The sequence below is a fragment of the Engystomops pustulosus genome, chromosome 3, assembly GCF_040894005.1.
Source record: "Engystomops pustulosus chromosome 3, aEngPut4.maternal, whole genome shotgun sequence".
Lineage (NCBI taxonomy): Eukaryota > Metazoa > Chordata > Amphibia > Anura > Leptodactylidae > Engystomops > Engystomops pustulosus.
The window spans coordinates 94,847,927-94,858,919 of NC_092413.1; the positions used below are offsets into that span (position 1 = coordinate 94,847,927).

Genomic DNA, 10,993 nt, shown 5'->3' on the forward strand with positions numbered 1-10,993 from the left:
TCTTAGTTTGTCAAAAATGAAGCACAGTTATAGTTCACTCATGTTTCTACATATATCTTAAGTAACAACATCACCGTAAAGAATGTGTTGAAATAAGTAGCAAATACAAATTGAGCAGAATGCCGACCCTATCTCATTCCTGTTGCCCTAGACAGAACTTGATGTAATTTTCACACATTTGAGCCTAATGGCATCCATCCATCTGAGCACAGTGTCTGACACTTGAATCTGACAGATTAAAGTATTTAAGACAAATACTAAAATGATGCCAAATCAGCACAGAGAATGTTGTCTGTATCACAAGGGAACAACTTCCATGTCTCTCGATGTTCTCGTGAGCTGCCAATAATCTCATCTTTAGACATAATAAATGGAGACTCGGATTATCTTTGCCTACTGAAAAATAATGAGGTATAATGAGTCTTTCTACTTCAGTTGTGTTTTACATCAAAACCATACCTGTAAGTTCACAAGATCATAACTATAATAGCACGTTTGGCTTAGAAAACAAGAATTATTGCCCATGTCATAGAATACATACATTTGCTCATTATAGACTTTGCTTTCCGCAGGAGAATCCATGAACAACACGGAAGATTTATTAATATTGTCCTTGTTTTAGACATCATAAAACTAGAGATGCAGAAACTGTGCCAAATTTAACACAGTGGCATTGTTCTATTATAAATTTGGCGCATCTCACTAGTTTAAATATATTTTTCTGGGCTTTATGCCACTTTATAGCTTTTACACTCGTATTTTATGAAAATATTGCCACATTGTCATTAGTAAATTATGCATTTTACCTCCTCTTAGTTAATGCCTTTTGGAAAACTTCCTAAAGATGAGCATATCGTGTCTGAGAAAGATTTCCCTTTCTCAATGTGCTTTGACTCATATTGTCCTCCCTTTTTCCTTCCTGGTCTGTTTAGTCTGTAAATCTCTTCTGAATTCAGCCATGCTAGCAATGTGGACAGCAACCAGAGAAGAGTGGAGGAACACAGCAGCAGTCCTCTACCCAGCATCACAGGATGAACTGCAGACTGAAGATACAGGGGCCTGTGTAACTTGCTTTGGATGTATCATGCCAGTTTTCTGTTGGTCAGACTGTGAAAAGGTCACTATTTCTGGGGCAGTGAAATTGTGACTCTTTTGCCATTTTGCTCCATTTAAAATGTATCAAGTGTTGGGGCACCTGAACCAGCAAAATTTACAGCTGAAATCTAAACCATCACAGGGCTGATGGTAGGTGGAGCCTTTTAGTAATTCAGGCATGTTGCACGCTACTTTGACGATCATTAAACCTGGCGCATACATCCAGCAAACAGACTTCAGGAAGAGAAGTCATGATGACTAGAAACTGTTTTATTCATTAAGAATAGGTGCATTATAAGGACAAATTATTATTTTATATTTTTTCCTTTGATGCATTCCAAGAACCATAAATTTTAAAAATATTCTGCATACAAATCATTTCATGATTACATTTTAACTCTTTTTGTAAGGGATAGGAGGAAAACAGAAATTCTGCCATTCATTCTTTCAATGCAAATTTTACATTTATTCTGTAGCATAGCTAAAGAAACCAATTACACTGTGGGGAAGATTTAGTAGCAAATCTTTCAGATGCTATAGTCAATAGTAACTGTAGTATATTAAGGGGCAGTCAGTGAAACTCACTACTCCATTGGGACCCGGCAATGCCATCACGAGGGTACTGGGGGGGGGGGATTTTCACCATGTTGTCTTGTTTCTTGCTCTACCTTTTAAGTCTTTTTTGAGCCAAAAAGTCTCAACTTACAGATGCTACAAAAAAAGTCACAAAAGCATCAAAAAAGTCTCAAAAACGAATACAAGAAACCAGACAATATGGTAAAAAGTACCCACCCTCGTAATGGCATTGCAGTGTTCCAATGGAGTACTGAGTTTCACTGACAGCCCCTTAACATACTATAGTTGCTATTGACTACAGCATCTGAGGGATTTACTGAGCCGAGCTGTCAGCTACAACAAACCCCTGAAGTGACCACAGAGGCTCGGTTATCAAACTTATCAAAATTACTTATCATCGTAATTTTGTACTGTGTCACGTACATGAATGTGATTCTATTAAAAGCCATTAAAATAATCAAGAACATCGTAAATCTAGTATATGCCATTTAACCCAGTGTACTGACTCTGTTTGTTTAAAAATTTGCTAGTTAAAAATTCTACAAAAAGGTTCAAAATGAAGGTCCATTATTTGATTTTCATTACAAATTTTTTGTAGTACAAGAAACCAGACAGCAGTGTGATAAGTGTGCTCTATTATTGTTTAAGTGTTTTCTTTACATTTATTAGAAGTCAGTTTGCATTATTGATACTTATTAGTGGGCTGTTGGTCATTAAAATACATCAATTATTTTATATTTTGAGTTCTCTAAGCTGGGAACAAAAACCTGAATGGCTTTGTGGGTAATATTGCCCCTTTCAAGTAGTTTCAAACTGGATTTACACATAAGAAGATAATGATATTTCTGAAGCTATAGCTTAAAGATGCAATATTCTAACATTTAGCATTTTTTCATTCCATCTTCATAAATTTCAAATATTTTAATCTTTCATAAGGTATATTATGTAGGTTCCCTCTTTGCTGCAATTCCCAACAATCTGAATACATGGAAAAGATACATTTGTAATCCTCAAAAATTATGGAATCATCCATTAAATGTTTCATTGTAATGCTATTTTTTATATTAAATGTTTTTCTATATATATGAGGTCAATGTTTAGTTAGTGTTTAGTCAGTATTTTCAAGCCACAGAAGAGGACTATGCATTTCAATTACAGTCTTTAGCTGTAAGTTCCACCTCTGGTTTTGACTTGCAAATAGTGATGCAAAATACTGAACAATTATTGGCCATGCAGGTCATTACTGATACAGACCATTTTCTTCTTGGTGAGGGTTTATTTATTTGTCTTTGTTGCATATTCATATTTACCTCTATTTTTTGGTTTTCTGTTTTTAGCATCTCTTACTTGTGAATTCACTCAAAATTGACACTATATGGGAAAAGCCTATGTACTGGTCATTGAGTTTGCATCTCCACTGTCTTGAATAGGTGAATCTAGGTGGCAATTAAGATGAAATTATGATATACTGCAAATTTTGAAACACAGACCTTCAAATCTTCTTTACTATAATGGATTCATGTGCACTCCATTGGACACACAGACATAAAATACGCTCAACTGAAAAAGCCCTTAGGTGAACTTTGTGCAACTGAGAAAGTAAGTCTGAGACTTATGTGCACTAACAATTAATTTGTCCTTCTTATCTTTCTCAGTGATGCCCCAATGACCTTCTCTAAAGCCAGGAATACAAGCAGGAAATAACTGTAATTATAATATCACATTGCAGCCACATAGGGGTTAGGGCTGCTGCCATCAATTGACAACCAATATCCTCTTGGTTGTCACTAAAGAACCAAGTCCTGCTGTTCTTAAGCAATCTTATTTTGATGACAAGATTCTATTAAAAATATATTTGATGGATGTAACAATGAAAGTATAATATGTAACTATTGCTTTAAAGGGGTACTCCCATTGCAGCAAGTTATACAATTTTCCAATATACTTTCTGTATCTGTTCCTCACGGTTTTTCTAGATCTCTGCTTGCTGTCATTCCATAGAAAGCTTCTATGTTTCTATGTTTACTTCCAGTGGACAGAGATCTGACCATGGTCACACAGGTGCAAGGCTCATTATAATCAGAGCCATGTGTTATAACGAGACGTGCACCTGTGTGGCCATAGTCAGATATCTGTCCACTGGAAGTAAACATAGAAGCTTTCTATGAAAGGAAAGCAAGCAGAGATCTAGAAAGAAATGCGAGGAATTGACACAGAAAGTGTATTGTAAAATTATATAACAATAACAATAATTTGCTGAAATGGGACACCCCTTTAAGGCCCAGTAACAAGGGAAGTCTAGTTTCAAACATTATTGTATAGACAATTGAAGCCAAGAAGAGAAAACTTGGTAATATTATCAAGGAGTAGTAGGAAACAACATGGGAGGACAACGTAGAGCCTAAAAATTTAGACTTGAATGTTCCCACAACATAAGTTATGATACAATCTTGAAGGCCTAATGGTTACTTTTTACACCCCTGTATATTTGTCACTACATTGGTTGTTTTAATACACTACTTTTTGAGAATTTTATGTCACAGTTGAGACTTTGTGTTGCATCTGTCAAGTTAAGAGTTGAAGGCACAACATGTCTGACGAGGAGAACTTGTATTCTTGATAGCTCACAGTCTAATATACTTAGTTAGCCTCAAAATAGTATTGCCTGATTTCTTTGTTCGTTTTTTGTGCCCTTTATGGCTAACAAGGTCCACATTTTAAGTGTAGGGGGCAGGATATTAGGTAATTTACCAATATACATATATTAAAAGTTCTGCACCACTTTCTTGAGATATAATATAAAGCCCTTAGGTTCAGAAATGACTTTTACCTCATCAGCCAGACATTCCTATCCATAAAATGGCTGGAGATGGAGGGTCATGTGATCTGTAACTGTCCATGCGCAATCTCCCTTCCAGGACCTTATGATAATATTCATAAATACAAGTTTAAGGTCCTGCCCACCACACTTAAAAGCATATTACAAGAACATAAAGTAAAGTGGGCAACCCTATGAGCATATTTGTTCAACAGTAAAAATAGTCTGCTATCTATATACACCAACCATACCATAGGCAATGACTAGTCAATAGTCACCAGTAACAAATATGTTACCTTGCATAAAACATCCTGCAATACAGGCCTGGATGCCCGTTCTTAATACTCATTTGATTATCAAAGTATAGCAAAAAAAAAAACAACAGAACATTCTGACCTCATTTTTTTCATGCCCTAATTCCCTGTTCAAAACTATCCCATAATTTAAGCCTATGTTATACATAAAATACATATATGTTTTGAGAAAAAAACATCTTTAGGAAAATCTATAGTAGTACTATTCAACTAATGTGATTGGGGTAAAAAAAATCACCAGAGCAATCATGTTCAATGTAATATAACTCTCATATTACTATTATGAGAGTTATGCATTTACATAAATTATGCTTGTAGTTACGTTCTAAGTCAGAGCAAAACAAGAGAGAAACCGGACACCTAACCACCTTATGTACAAAATGATATGAAAGTCATTATTTTTATTCCATGTAAATGATCTGTAAAATACACCTTACGCTAGTTAAAAAGCATTCACGCGGATATATAGCAGTTCACACATGTCTCAGAAGTCAGGGAGTATAGCCGTTATAGATCAGTGAAAAGCACAGAAAAGCATTAGAAACATTTGTAAGTATAAAGACAGCATTAAAGAAATTGACAGATGACTGTAAAGGAATAGTTTTCTGCAATATGATAATGTGGAACCATTACAATTCCACACAGAATTTGTTACATTTGTTGCATCAAATTATATATGTTTCCACCTTTATTATGAAGGGTTTTTGGGGGATTGTAGGTTGCAGTATTACATTATTTATGTACAATTGTTTATATCTCTCATTTTCTATCCATTTGTCTTTGCAAACCTCACATTCCCAACACATTTTGAATGTGGCCAATAAGAATTCATGTATTCAGAATAAACATAGATGAGTTTGTCATTTCACAGGAGACATATCAGAAGTGTCTGAGAGCAGAAGTGTTCTAGTTGCCCATGGCAACCAATCAGAGCTCAGCTTTCATTTTCCCATAGCTGTAAAATTACAGCTGATCTCTGATTGGTTTCCATGGGCAACTAGAACAGTTTTACCATAGACAATTCTGATAAATATCCGTGCATATGTTATCTGTAGTTTTGTACAGAATTGAAGGTAAATTTACTTAATTGTAATGGCGGTTAAAAACCTTAAGAACCTTACTTCTTTAATATTTAGTCTTGAAGTCATAACCTTGAATTAATACCATATTATTGTTACAGTTCTGAAAGAATATTTTTTTTTACTTGTATATTTTAATTTTTTTTATAAATAACAAAGCATCACAAATACTCACTCAACAGTATCCATATATCAACCCAACACTTGACCCACCCAACCCCCTACTTCCCCCAGAAGGAGGTAGAGAACAAAAAAAAAAAAAAAAAGGAAAACAACCTAATTCCATTTTGTACCAATGTGGCTGGAATGTAGTCTCCCAATATTGCCAACATTGACTTATGCACACACCATTCTTAACTGCAGAACATTTCTACTTTAAACATACAGCTAATATTAATTTTAGTTAAAAGGCAGCACACCCAATAAGGTGAGAAAAATTGGGTCCATATTAATAATGTCTATACATTTAATAAAATTCTAAAAATGACATATATACACGGAGGTAATGACAATTTTTACTTATTACTCTAGCTATTCATGATATACTGCATAGCCAAAGACTATCCATGGGCAGACAAATGTATGATAAAAATAAAACCTTTCTAAATAGACTCTTGTGTCCGTACAAGAAAAGTAACATTAAAAAGTGGATTTTCAGAAAAGTATATGCCAATCAAAATACAGAGCTGTCCACAAATAGTATCAGAGTATGTTCACCTACATTAATAACGTTTATTTTTCATAAGCTCTTTTCCTTTGCACTTCAACAGTAGTAAAATATTTTACTTCATCGGCAAAACTATGCCCCGAAATCTCTGGGGCAACAGGGCCATGCCAATGCTGAAAGGTTTCAAATATCAAACTATGCTATTCTGTCAGGGTCTCTGCGATCAATTAGCACATTTCAATGACATGAAAGGTTACAGTCAGGCTCATTTATATCACATCCCTTGTGACAAAATGCGGTTTCAAGAGTGCACTGAGCCCCTGAGAACCAGTTCAGCAGAATATAATTGTCTCTAACAAATTTTCTAAATGTTAATCTTGTTTTAGTTTATTTTACACTTTTTCAGATTTAAAAACCATAACATGAGAAGCTCAGGGTCCTCAACCAAGTGCCCTTTAAAGCTTGCACTGATGAGAGAGAATAGTTATTTAGTCTAAGGGCCTGTTCTTCTGTGTTTTTCCTTAAAGCTACAGGATGAGATTTTGTTTCACCGAGAATGAAAAATATGGGCAACACTGTTAATAACAAAATACTTTATGAATAGAAGGATTAAAAGTTGACATGTTATTACATTATAGTATTGTATTTGCACATTATTCAGCAAAATTGCATGTTGATGCAAATATCAATCATAAACTGCATAGTAAAAAAGAGATTGTTAATCACGTACATATTGTAAAAATATATGAACAGCTATCATTGTAAAGAAATTCTTAGGCCTTTGCCTACATTATTATAAATAGCATTACAATTATATAATATATATAATTAACTTTTTAATTTCCAGAGTGCTAATTGATAAAGTACAAGAAATACGTATACATTTATAAATTATCAATGATAATGCTTATACGTTCCAGTAAAAGTCAAAGATTGGACAACATAAAGCTTGTAAATAACTAGTGTTATATTTATAACATGCGTTTAAAATCAATAGAAGCAGACACTATAAAATCCCTATAAACTAACTTAAAAAGACATCTTTAGGCAACAGCATGTTTTAATCTAGATGTGAAATGGCTCCACTAAAACAATTATAGAAGCAACTAGAACCTCACATATTCTGCTTCATTGGGAAATCCTCCCAGTTTAGTTCTTCATGTTGCAATCTGAAATATTTACAACCAGACAGTGCCTAATTTTAGTTTTTAAGTGCTTTACCAGTTCCATGAAATACGATCAGCAGCTGCAGCATAGAAGTATGCTGAATGCATCACAGCTATTCAGGCATCATGCAGAATGAGACAATCTCTCTCTCTGATGAACAGGCCATTCTGAACCTCAGCGTGAACCTTGAACATTTACTGACACTTGTACTTTATAGCTTATTTCCAAAGTGTTGTTTATATTGTATAATATTTTGTGTCTTCTAATTACCTGCAGGACCTAGAAATTGATGGTACCTTGATAATAAATATTTACGACCCTCACCAAAGTCAAAATAGACATACAATTCATTATAGTAATTCCATCAAACTGTTCCACGTTCTTTATCAAATGAACTGGTGGGAATAGAATAAAAGTTGATAATATAAAGTATCATACATTTGAGCCTTTGTTAGCTACAGCAGATAGAACAAAAAATAATTGAAATATTGAGGATTGCATAAAATGGGATTACCGAAAAATGTAAAAGTACACAACATGTGTGTCAAGTGCATAACTGACATTACTACTGCATTTGAAATAATGTAAAAAATGTATATATACTTGTACACAGTGTAATACACTCACATTACTCATTACTAAAAAGAATTCAACATTTTGATAACACAAAAATGTATGATTTTAGAAGATGAAAAAAATTATATATATATATATATATATATACACACACATACATTTAATATGACCCTAATGTAAGGGTCTGATATAATTTATCATTTATGAGTTTCCTGTCCTTTTTAAAGGTCATTCTCCTTTCTGTATGTATTAGCTCTGTATATGTTTCTCTTTAATATTAGGTGCATATTAGATACAATATTTTTTTTTTATTATGTCTGTTTTATTTTTGGTATAATCATGATTATTTTTATTACTGTTATAATAACATGTCATGTGACAAAAGAATACACATGTATTGCAAACTATTTTGAATAGTTAAAATAGTAAATAGTTTAAGTAAATTATTGATGAAATCTACACACTTAAAAATTCTAGTTTTATGATATTTGATGAAAGAGTGTTTATCTTATAGGTGAAAGGACAATAATGTGAACAAGGAAAAGTGTTAAGTATTGAGGGCCAATGTGTGAAATTCAAGCTAAAGTATTTTTCCTAGGGTATCAGGTTTTCAAAGTGTTGAGAAAGACGTCCAGATCGGCAAACATATGGCTAAGAGCCCATTTGGTTTGAAAACAGAGAATCTTGTTGCCTTCACACTGATCAAATGCAAACATACACACACAGGCTCCACGTGGAACTGTCTTCATACCAAAACACAAGAGCCAACAGCATTGCAGGGTGTCTCCATCAAGGAAGTGCAAGCATCAGACGTGTAGGAAATAATTCACAAAATAGGGTGAAATTACAATACCCAACTATTTAAACCTTTGTACATTCCTGACAATATGTGTACCAAACAAATCAATAAATATACATGCAAATATATATACATATTCAGATATGCATCATTTTACATTATCCCTGTTACATACTTATTTGTACATATATATATATATATATATATATATATATATATATATATATATATTTAGAATACCTTTCATAAATAAATTATAACATTAAACTTATAAAGTTCAATACAAATTCATATTAAGTATGCTTTATCAAACTGACAAAGCAATGTATTGTTACTGCAGAGTGCTACAGTAGTAAATGCAGAGCTGTGATTTAAAAAGAGCACATGAGGTAGAGATGACCCCAAACAAACAGGACACCTCCCCCTAAAAGTTTCTTCTTGACATTAGGAGGCTCCTTCTCAGGCTTCTGTCACTGATTGATCCCTTAACCCACACACCACCCAAAACTGGTGATCTGATAGCAACCACAACATTTTCAGGTTTTCATCTGCTGGAAACTATGGTGGGATAGAATAACTCACCTTCTGTTACAATCCTGCTACCTTATCCTTGCTCCTCCTGACAGTTACTGGAGGTGGCTCCTTGAAGATCAAGTCCCCACTTCGGATGTTAACTGTCCCCTACACAACAGTTTCAGATCACATAAGCAGTCAGAAGAGCAACAGCTCCAGGACTTCTTCAGCAGCCCTTATGTATTCACTTCAAGACGAATGCACAACATAAAATAACCAGAGGCGAGAGACAACTCAAGGGTCTGGGCAGTGAGAATCCCACGTGAACTGCTAATTAGCACAGAGGTGCTTCTGCTGGTGTTGAAGACTCTGAGCTCATGTTGTTCTTCAGAGAAGATAACTGCCCGGTGTCATTGGTTCCTTCTCTGTGTGTTGCATGTGTTTAAGTAGAGTAGTTCCTTCTGGTCAACGCCACTCTAGTGTTTTTTCTTCCCACACAGAGTCTGAGTGCAGCACACAGAGTACAAGTCCTCAGGAATTCTCTCACCCTCCTTCCCCCTTTCTACTTCTACTGATAGTCTCTCACATTACCAGCCTGTGACAGTGCACAACTCTCTGCCCTGCTCCTAACACTGCTTCATACTCTTGAGTGCACAAATCTGCAACCATCGGATACATAAAAAAATCATATTGTCTACATATGCTGTAGGGGAACATTTACCTTTCTCTCCTCTCCACTAGATGCCAGTGCTTAAATGGAAATAGAGTTCAAGCTGATGTAAAGTGCAAATTCTGTTCAATAACATCCCTGCTGAAAACCTTACTGAGCAATGTGTTAAAGGAGTTGAAACAATCATTTACCGCAGCAGAAGATGCATTGCAGTTAACTGTTTAAAGCTAAATGTGTCTTTCCTTAGGTGATGTATTCAAAAACTGGGCATACAAACACTACTGTACAATAAAACAATACACAATGTACAAAGGATACTACAGTAGTCAATTGGTCTATAGTACTAAAATGAAAACTTTGCAAGAATGATAAATATAAATGTTCAATAAAGAACAAAAAGCGAATGAATTTATTCCTCGTCTGTTATTACCCATCCACTAAATATAAGAAATGTATGTAAGCATGCATTGTATATTTTTGTCAACTGTTCTAGACTTATCCTTATATAGATCAGGACCCATGTGACAAGGCCTTCCCGCTTCTGATCTCCGAGCCAGCCAGGTGTGACACCATGACTAGGGTAGCAGTTGAATTAGGGCTTCATACATCTAGTGGCATGTAGTCAGCTGGGCGTGATGTAAAGTAATTTTTCCTTTATGTGGAGGATTTAATGCACCCAGTTTATAAATAACAAAACAGCCTGTAGGACTCAAAGTTTT

General features: G+C 34.6%; 1 protein-coding gene across 12 annotated transcripts in view; it reads right to left on the reverse strand.

Moving 5' to 3' along the window:
* Nucleotides 1-10,208, reverse strand: part of EYA4 (EYA transcriptional coactivator and phosphatase 4) — a 195,123-nt gene extending 184,915 nt beyond the window's left edge. For 5 of the 12 annotated variants that reach the window (XM_072141501.1, XM_072141500.1, XM_072141505.1 and 2 more), the window contains exon 1: nt 9,674-10,204. The gene's annotated coding sequence lies outside the window, so the exon portion shown is untranslated. Of the gene's footprint in view, nt 1-9,673 lie in introns of all 12 variants that reach the window. The other 7 variants (XM_072141504.1, XM_072141499.1, XM_072141507.1 and 4 more) reach the window with 4 other exon arrangements.
* Between the last annotated feature and the right edge of the window lie 785 nt (nt 10,209-10,993).